This window comes from Neodiprion pinetum, chromosome 2 (assembly GCF_021155775.2).
Source record: "Neodiprion pinetum isolate iyNeoPine1 chromosome 2, iyNeoPine1.2, whole genome shotgun sequence".
Lineage (NCBI taxonomy): Eukaryota > Metazoa > Arthropoda > Insecta > Hymenoptera > Diprionidae > Neodiprion > Neodiprion pinetum.
In genome coordinates, this window is record NC_060233.1 from 25,086,548 (window position 1) to 25,092,547 (window position 6,000).

General features: G+C 37.1%; 1 protein-coding gene across 8 annotated transcripts in view; it reads right to left on the bottom strand.

Moving 5' to 3' along the window:
* Positions 1 to 5,439, bottom strand: part of sona (sol narae) — a 109,141-nt gene extending 103,702 nt beyond the window's left edge. Inside the window, exons 1-2 of one of the 8 annotated variants that reach the window (XM_069133121.1) lie at positions 5,196 to 5,439; positions 4,230 to 4,665 (exon numbers count right to left, since the gene is read on the bottom strand). The gene's annotated coding sequence lies outside the window, so the exon portion shown is untranslated. Of the gene's footprint in view, positions 1 to 4,229; positions 4,666 to 5,078; positions 5,157 to 5,195 lie in introns of those variants that run through there. The other 7 variants (XM_046614815.2, XM_046614813.2, XM_046614811.2 and 4 more) reach the window with 7 other exon arrangements.
* Between the last annotated feature and the right edge of the window lie 561 nt (positions 5,440 to 6,000).

Sequence of the window (6,000 nt, forward strand, 5' to 3'; positions counted from 1 at the left end):
CTTTTCTTCGTGGAAAAATAGTATTTCCACCATTTGTTTACACGTGATATTTTTCCGATAAAGGAATAAAATTCATATTTTTTTTAGACTTAGAAATATTTCAGGGACCATGTGGAAGCACAAAATTTGGCAGTTGTTGCCAAAAGAGTAGTTGATTAAATAAAAAGCCGCAAAAAGAAAAGGTGGAACTCTGAATGTGCCAGCGTGAATTAAAGGGTTAATGGATTAGCATGTGATAAGTCGAGTCATTCGACTTCGGTATCGTTTTCCAAATCAAATTTATAACCAAATTTGTATTTTCTCCAGAAATCAACGATTACACTACCTACTGCGGGATAGCTGAGCTTAGAATATTAACATTTTCGACAGAGTGCGTGGTTTGGCTTAAAAAGGATTGTCCGACAACCTTACAATGGTGTGCATCGAAATTAGCCTCTGACAATATTTTCAGAAGAAATTTGAACACGAGCCGTTAGTCATTTACAATTGTTGGTAAGCTAGAGTTGTGGTTTTCTCGACAGCTGTGCAGAAAATTTATTTTATACAATGCGAGCATGTTGTACGTGTTTTTTACGCGCGTTCCCCACATACGAAATACCCGTTTCTATGACGGTAGAGTGGGTCTGCAAATGCGGATGCTCAGAGTACGGAAAAGACCACCAAAGTTCGATTGTTAAAGCCTGTGGTGCGTGCGTAAAATCCCCCATTCCCAAACAGCGCGGTAAAATAGCGTTGACGTATGCTTACAACGGAAATGCTATATTTTACACACTAAGAGGTTCTTTGGCGCATACGCACTCTTGACCAACTCAATACTACGCACTGTGTAATTGAACCCAAAGTACCTAATCCAATCTTACACATGTCCAATGGCGTCATTGTTATTTCGCAAATCAAACTTTCTTTCACAAATGCTGGAAAAAGTAACGTTTGTCACAAGTGCAGATGGGTGAAATCTGACTCGTATGATTACAGCGCACGACTTGAGCGAACTTGACGCTCTACGGAAATCACCCACTTTTCGCACTCGCAACAGAATATGTTATTTTCATTTCCACGAAGCTATCTTCCGTGTTTCTAGCCTATGGTGTAGTAATGAACGATAGACAGCCAGACGGGTTGAAATCCGTCAGTTTTTTTTCTTCTGTAACCCAGATATTGATCAGGGAATAATAACTTTATAAAACAATAAAAATGTTGTTGGCTTTCGTTTTTGTGCCCAGGTAAGAGATAAAACATATATAACAAAGCAGAATTTGTTATCCTTCAAATGAAATACGTTTGTATTTCTACTCGTATATGTATAATACCGAATACCTACATAACTTACAGTTACGCTTGCAATGTCGTTAGTTCAAGTATTAGTCTAAATACCAGCTAGACAGCTTATAAGCTGGTACGATGCAATTAAATACTAACGTTTTCACTTTTACCATTCTATTAATCGACAGTTCATTCGCTTTTACAATCACGGATCTTTAGTGAAATGATTTCTGCGAAGAGCTTGCATATATAGTACACATAAATATTTTGGCATGATGTGTAATTTGTATACCGAGAGAAATTTTTAGTTACGGGGACTACATAAACTTTAATTATTTTCATTTTTTACCACAATCGAGAAGTATAGTCCTGGACAAAGAATGAAAATTTGTTTAGTAGTTGTGACCAGAAAATCTAGTATCTGATACTATTCTTCTAGATTATGGTCATTTGTACTATATTTTCTTGTATCTATTGTGATAATTTGATGGTGCAACAATGAATTGATGTTGAGGCCTTATTTGCCTAAAGAAAAAATGTAATAAACCAAACAGATTGATTTTGCGTTGCAAGTGTTAGAAAATGTAATACTGTTTACTACGATCGCACAAGTAGTTAGTTGCACCTCATTTATTTATAATTCTAAAAATATTTAAACAGTTGTTGTAACGATACCCACTTTACTAAAATTTTATAATAACTATAGCAAAAAAAAAAAAAATACAAAAGTAAAAATTTTAAGGCTAGGTTTCCCACCACAGTGAGCTGGAACAATTAAGAACTGCGATTCTGTCAATTGAATTCTATCCAATCAACAAAGCCCGTCTCTTGCGCTAATTGGTTAGTTATGAAAACTTAGAAACTGGTATTGTCTAACTCCTAGCTAACAGACCTTGCTCCAGGATTTTTGCATGAAAACCGAAGATCCAAAGTTCCTGACTTTGTTAGAGTTTCTTTGCGCTTTTGTCTCCCCCTCGATAGATAATAATCGACTCATTAGACAATTGATACGTGTTAGACCAATCGCATGCGTTATAATAGTCAAGGACGACGAATCGACTGGCAGAAAGAGAGAGCCGGCAGATTACTATCCGCTAAATCTGTTTCTCGTCGTATTTCTTTTCCTCGCCTCTCTCTCTCTCTCTCTATCTCTCTCTCTTTCTCTCTCTCTATCTTTGTCTCTCTGTTTGTCGTGACCTTCCGACCTTCGGTGAACGTAATGTCTCGACGCGATCGCCAAGGCGCGTAACTCGAACGTGTTGCAGGGTGTGTCAATATCGAAAGTACATATCCAGATTCAAGACGGCGAATATCGCGTACATTGTCGCAGATTTTCTCCATCATAAGACGCACAGTATTTACAAATGCACACGATAAGCTCGAATGATAATTTTTTTGTGCTCCTACACCCGTTATTTCAAACACTGGAGTGAAAGTTACCGCGATAGTTTTAAATAAGAGTAAATAGTAACGAGTATGGAAAAAAACGAAAGAAAGAAAGGCAAGAGCATTTGCTCAATTTCTGTGTTGGTTTTCTGCTCAACTTCTTAGCGTCGTTAGTTCGGAATTGCTCCATTGTTATAACATGTAAATGGTGTAACTTGCATCGTAGATTATGCCACCTAATTGTTAGCAGAGAAATGGATTGCGTTATTATTTAATGAAGCCTGAAGTTTTGAAGAAAAAAAAAAAATACAAGTACCGATTATGAAGTTACTGTTCATTCACGCATCCTCGATTCTGTATGATACATGTATTCTCATTGAAGTTGCAGCAACTTATTCCAATGTCTACGCTGAATTTTAGCGGAACTTTGCCAACTCTTGCAGCTCTTGTTGATAAGACTTTCTCTTAATTATTTCTAATATTTCGATCTCACCGTTTGGAAAGTGATGACAATTTTTTTCAAGTCAAAGTGCCTTGAAAAATTTTGTACATTGAATAAATAAATATCTCTGTGAAAAAATATTGTAGTTTTCTGTAAATTCTTGAGCCAACTGTTTGTCATGTGTCTTAGCAATTTTGTGGACTTAATTTTTCATGGCAAAACATAAAAATACTTAATTTCTTTAGTCTTCTTTATTGAAGGCATATTTACATCAAAATGATGTAGTATTCTCTAAATGTTTTTAAATGAGAGATCTAAACTTATCTGCAGAAAGTCATCATTGAACGCCAAATTCCACAGAAGTAAATGGTGGCCAAATTTACTGGGAATGCTTCATATACAACATTGTAAATATTTCTAAAGAGATGAAAAGATAGAAAAATATATCTGATATGTTGTTTGAGAAGATTTTCAAGATCGGATTCTGACGGATTATAAAAATTTTGAATCACCGACTCTGATTACTTTTTATTAATTTAACTGATTACTCTGACGTAATTTGAAGACTTTGGAAAATTTGATGGAAATCTGGTAGAAATTTTTTATATGTACATATTGGCACAAAATTTGCCGAAAATATCAACTTTTGTATATTTCAAAACTTTGTCAAGAAAGCCGCTTGAAATTTCCCTGAAAAATCACTGACTATTTTTATGATGTATCTGTTGTGTGGAAAGATTTTTATAAAGAATTTTCATTTCAATTTTCATCTAAAATTGCCTGTGGATTTCGATTTTTGATGGGGACTCTGAAAAAATCTAAAAACATTTTGTAAATTTGTCCGCCAATCAAATATCAAAAAGTGTTCGAAAAAGGTGACAGCGACCAGAGTAAGATGTGGAATAATTAGAGCTTTCGAAAAATTGTTAAAATCTTTTTGCACGGTAGTTAAAAAATATTCAACAATACTATTTTACTACCAGTATACCAGTTGACCATGATAAATGGCCCCTGCACCTTGGGTACATCAATGAGGCATTGACGACAGGTGTCAAGACGCGAAATCGAATGCACTGTATTGGATTATTTGAGCTGATCGCTTGGATAAATTATTTTTTAAAACATCAAAAGTCCTTACGTCATTTATGGATTGTGCTATCGGGTGGTAACTGCTGGGGTTCGCTGCAGTATTCAGAAGTCACTCCGTTCCTCATGTTTCGTGTAACATCTCCGCGCAAAAGACACTCAACATTTTCGTGGTTAGCTTGATTTTGGCATTTAAATGACACTGAACCGCCGTCGAGAATCGAGATTCTTTAACGTTTCTTGCTTATATTTTGTTTTTCCGTGATTTATTTTGTTTATCTATATAAAGTGACAAAATATTTGCGCAGAAATTGATTATCTCCTCTTTGTATCCAATCACTCGTTCACTATAATATTACCCGAAGAAACTGAAATTCGCACTTCACATCACTTTCTCTCCCTCTCTCTCTTCCAAAATACTATAATTATGTTATCTTTTGTTAAATTTGAAAATACGCTCGCCGTTTATATCTACGCTCTGCGCGACACTGAAACGGATTTTAAACATTACTATCGAAGATTTCTCGCCACTTTCGTGTCGCAGATTTAGCGACGATCATTGGTAATTATCGTCGTCAAATCGGTGATCACAGATTAACGCTGATTCAATGATTACGCAACATTCAATAATTGACTGCAGTTTCCTCTGGTTCTGCAACTGTTGGTCAGTTAACTATTACGCAAAAATAATAATGACAGATAAACTTCAGATTTTTCTGGTTACACAGTGTGCGAGAACTAGAAAAAAACGGTACAGTGAAAATAGAAGAAAAAAACGTTCACTAAAGAAAGCTTCAAAAAGAACTGGCTCACATAACAGTCAAAATTTTGTTCGTTATCCCTATATTTTATTCATGCCAAACAGAGGAAAAGCATTTTTTTGTAAACAGTGACGAGAAACCATTCGATTTTCAAATGAACCGATTTTTATATAAAACATGCTCGAACTGCTGACTAAAGATCGTAATGTGATCGACGTATTGGCGCGCGTTTGAATAAGACCAGTGAATACACTTACAAGGCGTTCTCACGCGATTGGCGTGCGTCCGAAAATCGGTAAAGTTACGGAGTCGATTGACATTTTGGCGAGGTTTTATTTTATGTTTTCAAGGTAAACGGGCGCGGAGTTGGATGTGCAAATAGCGGAGGAACTTGGAAAAAATTTTGCCGAAAACCGTCGATGAAAACGAACGAATGCTTGTGCGACAACGGGCTCTACCGGACTGCCGTCTGCGGCATTCACCGACGGCGTCGAAGGTGGGGAAAACCGAAGGATTGCCGCGCTACGGGGGCCGGTGATGGTGTTACCAGCGCACGAGAGAAGGTTGCATGCTGGCTAGTCGCTTCGGTTAGGTTAGGTTAGGTGGGAAACGCAGCCGTCGCAGGCACGTTCGCGCAATTTCGAATCTTGCACTAGGTATGTAACGTACACGCTACGTTATGACGGATTCGACCAACAGCAAAAGTGGGCGCACTGAATCTGGTTTCACTAATTTGCTTGCCTTTTCATTGGCTGAATATTAGGGAATCTACACTCAGTGCGCACTCTTTCCGTACGTCCAATTTCTCATTATAAAACTGAATTATATCGTACATATACGCTACACCGATTATTTCAGATCGAACGGAACGGGCGCAGGGCCACTCGCGTTCTTGACAAACTGTAAGAGTTTAAAACCGCAAACGATGTGATGATGTTTAACCCTCTTATGCATACATTATTCCTTACATGCGAGTCACTTGAAATTTTGTGTGCGTGGACTTTTGTGGTCGCTTACTACGAATCTCACCTCGAAATTCGAAAAGTCAAAATGGCTGATCCA